Source organism: Chrysochloris asiatica, unplaced genomic scaffold, assembly GCF_000296735.1.
Source record: "Chrysochloris asiatica unplaced genomic scaffold, ChrAsi1.0 scaffold00017, whole genome shotgun sequence".
NCBI lineage: Eukaryota > Metazoa > Chordata > Mammalia > Afrosoricida > Chrysochloridae > Chrysochloris > Chrysochloris asiatica.
Window position 1 is genome coordinate 27,475,445 of NW_006408535.1, and position 14,707 is coordinate 27,490,151.

Consider the following 14,707-nt stretch of genomic DNA (forward strand, 5'->3'; position numbering starts at 1 on the left):
CGAAGTATGAGAGACGAAGTTTGGCCATCCTGGCCTCCAAGGAGCACTCTGGCTGCACTTCTTCCAACAAAGATCTGTTGTTCTTTTGGCAGCCCATGGCACTTTTGGTATTCTCTGCCGATGCCATAACTCAAATGCATCAATTCTTCTACAGTCTTCCTTATTTATTGTCCAGCTTTCCCATGTATATGAGGTGATTGAAAAAAATATGGCTTGGGTCAGACACACCTTAGTCCTCAAGCTGACATGTTTTTCTCTTCAACACTATAAAGAAGTCCTGTGCAGCAGATTTGCCTAATGCAGTACATCATTTGATTTCTTGACTGCTGCTTCCATGAGTGTTGATAGTTGATCCAAGAAGAAAGAAGTCCTTGACAACTGCAATCTTTTCTCTGTTGATAATAATGTTGTTTATTGGTCCAATGATGAGGATTTTTGTTTTCTTCATTCTTCTTGGATCAACTCAACACTCACGGAAGCAACAGTCAAGAAAGCAAATGCAGTATTGCCTTAGACAAATCTGCTGCACAAGATCTTTTTAAAGTGTTGAAGAGCAAAGATGTCAGCTTAAGGACTAAGGTATGCCTGACCCAAGCCGTGGTATTTTCAATAACCTCATATGTATGCGAAAGCTGAACCGTGAATAAGGAAGACCGTAGAAGAATTGACACCTTTGAGTTATGGTGTTGGAGGAGAATATTGAAAGTGTCATGGGCTGACAAAAGAACTAACAGCTCTGTGTTGGAAGAAGTGCAGCCAGAGTGCTCCTTAAAGGCCAAGATGGCCAAACTTCTTCTCTCATACTTTGAACATATTGTCAGGAGGGACCAGTCACTGGAGAAGGATATCATGTTTGGTAAGGTGGAGGGTCATAGAAAAAGTGGAAGACCCCCAAAGAGATGGACTGGCCAAGTGGCAGCATCGACAGACTCAAGCGTGGCAACAGTAGTGAGGTTGGCCCAGGATCGGGCAGTGTTTCATCCTGCTGTGCATAAGGTCGCTATGGGTAGGTACTGACTCAATGGCACCTAACAACAACAACACCTTATGATCCAGCAATTCCTCTACTTGGTATTTACCCACAAGAAATACAAGCCATAACACAAGTACATATATACACACCAATGTTCATAGCAGCACTATTTACAATAGCAAAAAGATGGAGACAGTTTAAGTGCCAATCAACTAAAGAATGGATAAACAAACTGTGGTACATACACACAATGGAATATTATGTTACCTTGAAGAACAAGGAAGATGTAAGCTACCATATAACATGGATGAACCTTGAGGATATTATTTTGAGTGAAATTAGTCAACACAAAAGGAGAAATACTACATAGGACTACTGTTGTAAAAGACTAAGAAAAAGAACCCATACTAAAAGGGTGGGTGGATTTTTGGTTGGTTACTGAGATAAGGTGGGTGAGGTGAGGGGAGAGAGTGGAAGGTGGAACACAGGGTAGGAAATAGACACAGGATAGTTCAGGTGCTGTGGAGGGGTCAATACAAAAGAAGGGGGAGGGGAATGGAAGAACAAGGTGGAGGGAAGAAGTGTTAGGCAGGTTTGCATGGGTTAAGTGGGACAGAGGTAAATAATGATGTATGCACAACCTTAGAACAACAGGGCTCTGGGATAAAGGGATTGAAGCATGGTTGGAAAGGGCAAAATGGGGGAAATTATGTTAAGATGCTTGGCTGTCTTTTGAATCTTTATTTTCCTTGCATACCATTATAAAATAGACACTTAAGGGAGAGAGAAAGGAATAGCCAGAAATATCACCATAGAAAGCTTGTTAAGTCTGTCTTCTGCCTATAATAGATTGTTGTTGTTGTTATGTGCCATGGAGTCAGTTCTGACTATAGTGACCCTGCATAGGGTTTCCAAGGCTTTAAATCTTTACAGGAGCAGAAAGCCTCATCTTTCTCCCGTGGAACAGTTGGTAGTTTCGAACTGCTGACCATGAGATTAGCAGCCCAATTCATAACCACTATGCTATTGGAATACATAAAATGGGGCTACAACTTGCCCAGTGAAGGAGACTTCCTGCAGGTCCTCTGCATTTCATAAGACCATAGGTGGAATACTGAACAACATCCAGAATCTTCTGAGGTAGGAAATTTCCACTTGAAAAAAACAAGCAGACCAGCCTGGAGCAGCTAGAAGAACAGAAGATACTTCTTGAAAGATAGACTGACAGGAAAAAATACAAAACAATAATGGCAGTCCAATTGACTATTACAAAAACAAGCAAGTTGCTCACTGAGGAGACATCAAGGTAAGCAGTAGGGTCCCCTCAGAGGAAACCCCCTTCCAAGGCTAAGACTCAAGGGGAATACACAGGCAGACATGTGCTCTGACTGGTGACCACCTTGGTCACCAATAAGCAGAAGTGAGGGAAAAAGAGCAACAAAGCTGTGAGCTAAGTTCTACCACATCCAATAGACTCCTGTGAACCCAGGTGGAGACCTGGTTGGCCAGCAGTATGGCAAGACATGGAGACTCCTGGGCCCAGAGTCAATGAAATACCCACAGAGGACTAGAGTGAAGAATGAAGTGTCCAGCTGATAAGAAGAGAGAACATATGCACAAGAGCACCCACACTGGCAGATAATACCCACTTGAACTGGCTTCAATGGCTGGATGATCAGAGCACAACTAGAAGAAGAAAGAAGAGGAAAAAGAGTAATCTGATACAATTTGATGAACTTGACCTACACCTATGGATGCAGTAGCTCAAAAGAGGGAACAAATCTTTATAGCAAGGATCATTCTCACCCCCTCGATGCACAGGGTAGACAAGGTTGGGCAACTTGGAAATTGGCTACCCAAAATGGAGAGGACACAAAAGCAAGAAGTGACTAGCTTACACGCTTCCAAGAAGGAGCCTAGATCTAGAGGGCATGGAGGAAGGTAGAATCTCCACTGAGTAGTATCCAATCTGTCTGGGTGGGACTGATGAAAGGAGATGTAGACAGCACTCATGTGGTACAATAGTGAATAATTACTATCAGGACTGACAGTGAGGTTTGGAAATATAAAGGTAGACATTTTGTAGCAAAAGGAGGGGAGTAGTTGACTTTTCAGTCCAGGAGTGGAGATCCCTAGGACCATCAATGAGAAGAGGGGATTGTGGGACCCTACCCAGAGAAATACTGACACCTGAGATGGAGGCAGAGATGATGACGTGGAGAGATGGATCAGCTGGGGCCTCTAGACCCAGAGAAGGAGAGGATTATGAGCTGATGACCAGAGGGCAGGCTTGCAGAGTATACCCTTTGGTTGGTTGATAATGCCTGGAGGGAATTGCAACCATCACAATGTAGTGATATATGATAGGATGAATGAAAAGTTGTATAGAATGTAAAGAATGCATAGTTTTTTCCCATGTAAAGTATCACATAATTCACAATGTTGTTGTTTTTGTTGTCAGGTGCCATCGAGTTGGAACCGACTCATAGCGACCCCATGCACAACAGAACAAAACAATGTCCGATCCTGGGCCAACCTCACTACCGCCGCCACACTTGACGCCATCAATGATGTCACCTGGTTGATCTATCTCGTTGGGGGGGTCTTCCTCTTTTTCTCTGACCCTCCACCTTACCCAGCATGACATCCTTCTCCAGCGACTGTTCCCTCCGGACAATATGTCCAAAGTATGAGAGACAAAGCCTAGCCATCTTGGCCTCCAAGGAGCACTCTGGCTGCACTTCTTCCAAAACAGATCTATTGGTTCTTTTGGCAGTCCATGGCACTTTCAGTATTCTCCTCCAACACCACAACTCAAAGGCATCAATTCTTCTACGATCTTCCTTATTCACTGTCCAGCTTTCGCATCCATATGAGGTTATTGAAAATACCATGGCTTGGGTCAGGCGCACCTTAATTCTCAAGATGACATCTCTGCTGTTCAATACTTTAAAAAATTCACAATAAAACATTAAAAAAAAAAAGGGATTTCACCAAAATAGAATGGGAACAAATCTTTTGCAATGACATATCAGACAAGGGACTCATTTCTAAAATCTGCAGGAAACTACAACACCTCTACAATAAAAAGACAAATAAACAATTAAAAAATGGGCACAGGACATAAACAGACACTTCACTAAAGAAGACATTAGAGCAGCCAACAAACATATGAAGACATGTTCAAGATCATTAGCGATTAGAAAGATGTAAATCAAAACAACAATGAGAGACTACACAACCCTGGGAAGCCTTGCTTTCTTCAAGGACTTCTCAAAATACAGAATGAGAAAGAGGACAGTTAATTTTATGGGGAGAGGAACAGGTCTGTGTCAAAGGGATTCCTGAATAGAGCCTAGACTGTGTCATGTATAGAACAGGGAGCATGGATTTGGGGTCAAAATACAATCAAATTTGTAAGTTTTCTTGTGGATAACTGAAACTTGAGAAACACTGGGGAAGTTGTCAATGACGCCAGCATACTACTGGGCTACAAGTAGCAGAAAGCATAGTGAGCTCAGTCCCAAGCCTTCCTGTCCCCTCCATTTCCACCAAGTACTTGTCTGTTCCTGTTCTGTCCTAGCTATCATCTGCTCTCCCCACATTCTGGGCTACAGCTCCTGTGACTCCCTCCGCCCCACTCCTCTCTCTCTACAGCTTCGTGAATGTCACCTTAGGCTCCCATGACATCAAAGAGTATGAAGAGACCCAGCAGTTCATTCCTGTGAGAAGAGCCATCCCCCACCCAGATACAATATACTTGAACGACATCATACTCCTACAGGTGAGGCATAACCCCCTGCTGCACCTTGCTCCCCAGGGTCCAGGGAGTTTCTCCTCCCAGGATGAACCCTGACCTTTCCATCTTTCCACCCTGGCTGCCTGACTAGTTTCAGGGCCTTGGTCAAGCAGGATACGGTGCAGTCAGTCAGGGTCTCTAGACTCAGCAGGCTGTTGTATATCAGGACTTTCTTCTCTCTCGCTAACAGTTAGAGAAAAAGGCCAAAATGACAAAAGCTGTGGGTATACAGTGACCTAAGACAGAAACTCAGGTAACACCAGGGAAGATTGGCAGTGTGGCCAGCTGCGGTGATCTCTCACTCAACAGCTCAACATCGAAACTGCACGAGGTGAACATGGCTGTGGATAAGGACCAGAATGTGAGTCCCTTTACCTCAGCTACTACAAGAACACCTCTTAGATATGTGTGGGATACCTGAAGAAAAAGACTTCTTTCTTTCAGTTGGGATGTAGCATTCTATGTAGCCTAACTCTAGTGAGAAGGATGTGAAGGGAAGATCTGGGACCAGGAGACCCAGTCAGTGAGGGGACTCCTTAACCAACTAGTTTATGACAGTTTCCCTTGGGAAAAGAAGAGGGAAACAGGATAATTGAGAAGTTTCTAGGGGTCTACTGAGTTCCCAATGGTGACTCTGAAAAAGTCCCTCTTCCAAAAGGAAGAATTGGCTCGTTTCTGCCCCATTCTAAAGGTTTGGAGGTGCAAACTGCTTGTGTTCAGCTACTAACCTAAAGGTGATGCTTCAGGCCCATGCAGAGGAGTCCTGTAAAGAAATCCTGTGGAGCAGTTCTCCTCTGGAATACATGGGATTGCCATGAGGTTAAATCACCATGACCGCAACTGCTTTTTTGCTTTGTTTGTTTTTGTGGGGAGGAAAGTTACCACACCCCAGATAACACTAGAAAATAGCTCTCCCTCAATATGAAGTAATGAAAATCCAGTGGCAATTAAAGAGATGGCAGCCACTTTGGGTTGTGGACAGTCCTCTATGCTGTCCTCTAGTTACATTTGCCTGCCTCTGTTCACCTAAGCAGTAGTTGGATCCAAAGGTCCCACAGTCCCTTATAGGGAGAGGATCCTGGACCTAGGAGCAGAAGGCAGACATAGTCTGAAGTCAGGTGAATCAAAACAATGTCTAGGCTCAGAGTTTGGCAGCTGAGAATTCCCAGAGGCCTACAGTCCACCTTTGTTCACACCATACAAGGTGACCTTCTCCTGGAGTGTGAAACTTGACAGGGCAGCAGAACCAGGAGGAGAACCAGCTCAGTCCTTCCCCTCTCTGTTCACAGGGAGACTCTGGAGGCCCGCTCGTGTGTAACAACGTGGCTCAGGGCATTGTCTCCTATGGAAAAACCGATGGGACTCCTCCATGGGTCCAAACCAAAGTATCCAGGTTCTTGAAATGGATAAAGGAGACCATAAAGAGCCTCCAAATGAAGAAATCAGACTGAGCCCCTCTACAATTGATCATCTTCTCTGGAGTTCCAGCACTTTAATAAATGTGTTCTGGTTTAGAAGAAACGCTCGCTGTCTTGTTTATTCATTGACTTTCTTTCAAGTTACCCAACTCTGAGCTAAATAGTCCAAGAACATAATTTAGCTCTGTGTCCTGCATTCCCTTTTCTCCCCACCACATCCCCAGGTCCCCATGAAACGTAGTCATGCATCTCCTCATTTCTCATTCCTATATCTCCATTGCCTGCTCTTCATGAGAGCCAAGACTGAACACCCTTACTAGAAAACACAAACCTCTCTGGTCTTGGACTTGGGTTACATGTGTTACATGGCAGGCAGGAAGGGGATCCCCAGTGGGTTCTGGAGGCCAAGTAGGCATGTCATGGGACTCAGGGCAGAGCAACGCCATGACATTTCCCTCCTATAGCTTGGGAATTGGCAATTTTGGAGGAATGGGTCTGTTAAGATTCTTCATTCTCTCCTGGGCTTAGTCTCTTTCCTGCCCATTTCTGCCCTGCTCTGACCTTAGGACGCAACCAAGTGCCCAGACTCCTAGCCATATTTTCTTCTCCATCCCCACTTATGATTGAGACTTCTCAGAGTCCATCAACTTCTGTCCCCTGTAGACCACACTGATCTAAACTAGACCCCCTCCTCATCTGGTCACCAAGAACATCCGAGTCCTGTGTAGATTCCAGCAGGGCCTCATCACTGGGGTGCCAACTCAGTCCATGCTCTGGCACAGAGGAACCTCAGAGGGACAAATGCTTGTCAGAGACAAGTGCTATGCATGGTGTTGGAAGAACAGAACTAGTAGGGTCAGCCTTCACAGCCCTTGGTCCCATTGAGCAATTATAAAAACCAAAGCAACTCCCATTCAACTCAACATCCAGCTCAGGGCCCACCACTATAAGGACAAGGCCCACTGTCCACCAGGAAGTCTCTTACTGTTTTTCCCTCTTTTCCCTGCTGGTCTCTAGGTTAAACATCCTGAGAAATACCATGGATATTATCACAATTTGGAATTAGAAAGGCCTCCTCTCTGCCGTAGGAAAGGAAAGCACAATTGTTGCCACCAATCAACCAACAAATACACCTTGAACACCTACTTTGTGTCAGGCATTAAACTGAATTGTAACAAGTCTGTCATCTGCACCCAAATGAAACTGTGTTTCAGTAATTTCATGGAAATTGTCTAATGTATCTCCTTTCCACTAAATATGTCGATATGGACATATCTATGTGGGATTCACATTTCCATGTGGACTTATCTATGTGGGAAAGACATAGAAATAAAAATATTTGCATTTATTTTTCACTGCTGGTTACAGTTTGCATTAATGGTCATATGTCACCCAAGAACCTCAGATTATGGGTTTGGAAATGACTGTGGTTTCTAGATATGAAATTTTCAAAATGTGTTCACTGAAACAATTTCACCTAGGAGAGAGGGTAGGTTTAAGCATGATCCTACAGATTCAATTCTGGAAAAAACAATCACATAATTGCCTGAACAACTTAGAGTGTGGCTTTAAACACCCTTCCTGTTGGAATGATCAGAAACATGTTTCCAGTCATTGCTGCAAGTTCTTGCCTGTGCACAATCAAACTAGAATCAGAGATCCAAGTGGTCTGGGAAAATGGAGAGTGCCTCGAACCTTAAGCCGTCATGGCTTCTGATATGTCTACAGATTCTAGAAATACCTTGACTTCTCAACTATGGAAGTTCTCTCTTTAGGAGCCATGCATACAGTATGTGACTTTTGCTGAATATGGGGCTTCATGTGCCAGGTACATCCAGCAGTCATCTGCTCTGAGATCTTACTATTAATATGGAACACTGTCTGGGAGCAGAATGTAAGTCCCATCCCTGCTACAATGCTTCCCTGCTACCAATACACACACTACACTCAGTTGAAACATTCAGTAATTCTTTTCCTTTGTAATTGTGTAACTCTAAAAGGGATGCCTTTTCATACCTTGTCCAGAAAATATGCTGCACTACAATTTCTTAAGGATCTTGGACATTTTTACAAGGAAAGAACAGTCGATGTCACATAGCTTAAGAGCCATGGATGGAAAAATATTACTGAATATCAGATATAACAAAAACCTCATTCCTTAATTGTAAAAGACAACCACAAAAAGAGGAAAATGCAGAAAGCAAAACAGAAATAGTATATAGAAATGTTCCCTACTCACATATATATTCAGTTTAAGTACTATATTTACTTTGAGGAAATCATTCTATATTTTAAAACACGTGAAAACCTTTGTTACAGGCCCTCATTCTCTTTTAAGAGATAAAAGACAAAGTTCTAGTTAAAGATACCACAGAGTTAAGACAAAACTGGGACCCCTGACCACTAGGCCAGCATGAAATCTTAAATGTCCTCTCACACCCACCGTATGATCAATCGCTGACTTTCCTGAATAAGAGATGATCTTTGGCTCAGATACCTTCCTGGAGTGGAAACCTCGGGACTCCTCTAGCAGCCATTGTGCAGACCTACAAGAGAAGTCAGAACCTAGGACAGACAGGGAGGACTGCTAAGTTGGTTCCTGGAGAAGATAGACTTAAATGACTGGCAAAATCTTCCTAATTTTTTATGGGGAACATGTGTTGTGTGACTATGTCTTCCCTGCTCACAACCATTCTTTGTGGTTTTGTTTGTTTGTTTACCTGTTTTATTTTCCTTATTCCCTGTTTCACTGCCTAAATTTCTGAAGACTGAACTTAAAAATAAACAAAAATTCTTAGTATAGGAAAGACATATAAATGCATAGAATAAAACTTCGTATAATCCATTTTTTATTGCTGTTACATGCTGTCTATTCATTTCTGACATGTTATCACTCTCTATGGGATCTCTAAGACTGAAAATCTTTGCAGGATTAGAAATCCTCATCTTTCTTCTGCAGATCACCTGTTGCGCTCGATCCACTGACCTTGTAGTTTGCAGCTTATTCTATGAATCCACTGTGCTTTTAACAATGTATTTAAAAAAATATAAAAAGCACACTTTTAAAAATAAGCAAATCACTTTGACTCTTTAGACACAGAATTTCTCTCCTTTTTTATTTCTTTACCTTCCCACACTCTTAAAAGAATAACTCTCCTCTTTTCAAGAATCACAAAAGAGAAATTTTGTAGTAATTTGTAGTAATTCTACCATGTGGTTTCTCACAATTCAGTTCTAGAGAAAAATCTGTCTTTTTTGTTTGTTAACTTTTTATTGTGCATTGAGTAAAGGTTTACAGAGCAGATCATCAGTTTTACATTCAACAAATCATACGCTTCATTTCATTTCAATAGATTGCAATCCATGCCATGTATTAACTCCAGGAAGAGATGGGAAGAGATTCTGATCACTACAGAAGTGTATGGTTTAAACTTCAGTCCTTATAGATATGAAATGCTTTGGGGAAGAGAGGAAAATGTCCATGGTGAGATATATTCCTGGGGAGATAGATAATCCTAGACTGGAATTAAGGGAGAGGACTCTTGAGTGTGACCCAAGGTCATATCAAAGGTGACATCATGACACAGCATAGCACTCTCTTGCAAGTGGCCCCCACCCAGAAATGTAGTCACCATCAGTTGGTCGATTTTGAGTCTGTTGGTGCAGTGTTCTGGTTTAGTAAAGAGGGGTGCACTGTTCTCATTCAAGTCCATTCCACTACTGTGGACTTTATGAGAGCCTTGATGGCCTCAGCATGTGCATCCACGACCTTAGCATTGTTGGCCTGCATCTTCCTAAGACCTTTCTTGTCTGCTTGGCAAAGCACATGTTCCTTAGGAATTTGGAGTCCACCCACTCAAACAGTCTCATATCCTTGTACTTCCAAAAAAACCAGCCATTTAGAACTCTATAGAGCAGGGTGCTTCTCTGACAAAAAGGGGTTGTCATGAATCAGAATGAACTCAACAGCAGCCAATGACTGATGTAGAGCAAAGAGCTAAGGAACAAATCAGCATTTAAAATATATTTCAAAAAATATGATTCAGGAAGAAAGTTTCAAGTTCTCATGGAATCCAGATTTTCTGAAGCCAATAAAACTGGAGGCATCCATTTCAGTAGATTCAATGAGCAATCTTAAACAAACATCTCCCTGAATCTTCCTTAAATTAAACAATTGTTTTGCTAACTTAGTAAAGAATGTGTCATTTGAGTGCTGTACTCTGAAAAAATCCAGCTATAAAGGATGAAATTGGCATTAGTAACATTAGATAGGAAATTACAAGGTTGTGAGTTTATATTAAGAAGAGAAGAGAACTACAGAAAGGAAGAATGTGAAGCTTGATGAATGGAGCCAATGTAATTGAACAACACATGCAGAATTATTGAATTGGTATATGTTCTGTTGTGTATATTTTTCAACAACCGGAAATAAAACAAAATATTCAAAATATATATGACTAATATAAACCGATACAGCACAACATTGTCAGGGATCTACCAGAAAATCGAGCTGGAGTCAGATGAGGACATGGAAGAGGGATACCATTGCTAAAGTCAGATGGAATCAACCCCATGGAACATAACAATCACAGCAATAAAAATAGATATGTTAAGCATCTTGTTTACAAGTAAATTCAATTGACAACAGAATGAAAACATTATTGCCTATCAGACTGACAATAATTAAAAAGACTATACTGAAGGCACTCATTCATTTATGCTGAGATTTTTGGAGGACAGCTCCCCAGCCAACTGAATGGAAGAGATCTATATCTCTTGCTGTCCCAAAGAGAAGTGACCCAACAGAATGAGGAAGCCAACAGTCAATAGCATTAATATCACATGCAAACAAAATTTTGCTAAAGATAATTCAAAAAGGTCTGTAACAGTACATTGAAAGGAAGCTGCCAGAGGCTCATCCCAGATTCAGACAAGGACATGGAATGAGGGATAGCATTGCTGACATCAGATGGATTGTGGCTGAAAGTAGAGAATACCAGAAAGGTATTTACCTGTGCTTTAGTGACTACATAAACATTTTTGACTGTGGATCATTACAAGCTGTAGGTAATATTGCAAAGAATGGGTATTTCAGAAGATTTAATTGTAATCAAGGGGATCATACACATAGACCAAGACATAGTTGTTCAAAAAGAAAAGGAACATTAAATTATTTAAAATCAGGAAATAATTGTATTCTTTCACCAGATTTATTTACTTAGTCTGTTTGCTGAGCAAATTATCTGAGAAAGTATATATATGAAGAAGAACATGGCATCAGGATTAGAGGAAGACTCATCAACAACCTACAATGTGCATATGATACAACCTTGTTTGCTGAAAGCTGAAAGGATTTAAAACACTCACTGATAAAAATCAAAGACTATTGCTTTCAGTATGGATTGCACTTCAAAGTAATGAAAGTAAAAACCTTCACAAATGGATCAATAAATAACATCATGATTAATGGAGAAAACATTGAAGTTGTCAAAGACTTCATTTTGCTTGGATCCACTATCAACACTCATGGAAGCAGCAGTCACTAAATCAAATGACATAGTGAACTAGGTGAATTTCCTGCTTAAGACTATTAAAGTGTCCCAGAGTAAGTATGTTACTATGAGGACTAAAGTGTGCCTGACCCAAGCCATGGTATTTTAGTAGCCTCAAAAACATGAAAGGTGGACAATGAATCAGGAAGACCACAGAAGAATTGATGCTTTTGAGTTCTGGTTTTGGCAGAGAATATTGAGAGCTAACAAAACTCTGTTGGAAGAAGTATACAGCCAGAAGGTCCTCAGAACCCAGGATATGTGAGATTTGGACTCTCAAATTTCAGCCGTAATAGCAGAAAGGGGAGTCCTGGTATGGGATGTCAGATAAGCAAAGGACCGTAAAGTCAGTTTGAACTGCAAGGTCAGTGGTTCAAACTCACCAGTCATTCTTTGGAAACCCTATACTGGGTTGATATGAGTCAGAACTGCCTTGACAACTCTTAACAACAACAACAATTAGAAGGGTGATCCCTGGGGTAGGATATCATACTTGGTAAAGTGGAGGGTTAGCAAAAAAGAGGAGGTCCCCTAATGAGATGGATTGGTGGTACTGTGGCAGCAGCAATGGGCTTAAGTGTAACAAGGATTAAGCAGTTGGCAGGTGCTATGTGATCCCATAGTGTTTTCTTCTGTGATGCACAGGGTTGCTATAGTACCTAACAACAACAAAAACAACTGTATATAAAAAAACTTGAAGAAATTACAGTAAAAATGATGAATTTTATTTTAATGTAAATTATCCTGAAATTTTGAAATCACACACCAAAAAATAACAGCCATGTTGGTGTGGTGTTATCAAAACAGCTCTATTTATAACCTGAAGAGAAATTTTTCAATATGAATAAAAGTCTAAATGTTTCACCTTTTTATCCTAACTCAGGTTTATCTGTACAAATAGCATAGGAGGACACCAGCTCCATGTAGATTGACCCCAGAGGGTCACATCAGTCCCTCTGTCCTCAGATGATGGCTTCTTCTACTCCATCTGTGTGGGAGCCTGGGCACCTTCATGAGGTTGACCTGGAGCCATAGCCTGAGTTGAGGCCTTGGCTGGAGCCGCAGCCTAACTTTGAGCCTCAGCTTTGGCATTTGGCATTTTCCACTGGAGGAAAATATTTGAGTTTTGCTTTTCTGACAGGTTTCTACCTTACACCAGTTCCAGATTTCTTCACGGGTTTTCCTGTATTTTAAGGACAAAAATTATAACAAATCATATTTCAAAGCATTGAATATAAATATGAAAAACTGGCAAAATATCAGGTCGTTTAAATTGTTTTCTGTTTAGATTAGCTTTTCAAATTTTCAATAATTTTATAAATTACTTGCATGCAAAACTTTTTACAAGTTGAAAAGAGATACACTGTTATTAACCAATAGATTCTAACACCATGGGAAAAATCCTTAACTTATAGTTATTTAATGAGAATAAAATGTCATTGCTTTCCATATACTCGTGTTGTGCTCATGCAGTGTATGGGGGAGAGTCAAATGAATGATGTTTTCATTTTCTACTTTGTACATTTTCTTAATGAACATGTATAATCACTCTAATCAGAACTTAAAAACAAAACAAACAAACAAAAAACCACTGTCTTTGACTCACAGAGACCTATAAGATTTCTAAGACTGCAAATATATATGGGAGCCTCATCTTTCTAACTCAATTTGGCTGGTGGTTTTCAACTAATGACCTTGTGGCTACCAGAGTAATTCTTAACCCACTGATTCTTGTAATCAGAAAAGTAATTTAATTTTTAAAATTTACACCACAAGAAAATGTCAGTTATGAAGAGCAGACGTTGCTGATAGATAAGAGAGGAAGTTTAGACTGAAATTCTGCCTTTAGCTATATGATATTCTGTATAGAAAAATCACAAAATATAAAATTAAAACTTAAGTTATAGTGGAATGACAGTTTTTATTTTAATAGAATATGATTTGCTCTGTGTTGCAACAACCATCCTTCATAACATTGTAGTGAAAAAATCAGGATAGTCTAACAAATGTTTTCCATGGACCTTTAATAAGTTTGTTTTTAGTGGTCATCAAGCCACATTCAACTCATGGGGATCCCATGTGTTAGAAAGTAATGTAACAGTGAAGTCTGTTACATCAGAAGTTGGGATCTCTGGACAGAGGACAGAGAATACTAAAAGGGTAATCATTGGTATACAGATGCCTGGCACATTTTCCCACTTCACCATGATATAAACAATTTACTAAATTGACTTGCCCTGTGTGAACTAGCTCTTTCCATTTAAGTTCATGGACTTAAATGCGACACATCCCAGCCTATCCAAAGTCTCAAGTCAATCAGTGAATTCAACTTCTTGGATCACAGTTATTCCTTAACCTATGTCAATAAAAGTCAAGGTAAGATTTTGTTAAAAACATTGGAAGGGGATGTCTCTTTCACTCTGTGCAGTTGATTACTTAAAAAAGGATGTTAAAAAAAAAAAAAATCCCTAGGAAAGTAACTATGAAGATAAATGGGTTTCTTATATGGGTTTAGTATATAGGTTTTACTGCCATTATGTGTCCCTAATCAATAACCCTCACCATACTGCGCGGTAGTCACTGATGTTTCTGTCTCTTCCACCAGATAATTAATTAGCTGCCTAAGGAAAGAAGACACATCTCCAATATGTTTGGTGCTGGCACAAAAAAGGATCTAAACACACATCTGCAAAGACAATTACTCTGATGGACTCAGCAATATTGAAATGAAACCATTGTTGGTTCTATCACTGGGGACACTGGTTTCTGAGACTCTAGTACTTCTATTGGGAAATACTACAATCTACAGTTTCCATCTTCTACCCTCAGTCCCTGCTCTGAGTCATCAAATGTGGGGACTGATAGGTGACCCATTCATTATCCCACAAAGAATCCAGTAGGTGGGTTTTGAGGTGGAGGTGAAGGCCATCTTTTGTAGAAAGCCTGTTATGATGAAACACCACAA

At 40.7% G+C, this 14,707-nt stretch overlaps 1 pseudogene; it reads left to right on the top strand.

Moving 5' to 3' along the window:
• The window catches only part of LOC102837763, a 15,870-nt pseudogene extending 9,647 nt beyond the window's left edge, over positions 1-6,223 (top strand).
• Positions 6,224-14,707: the final 8,484 nt, after the last annotated feature.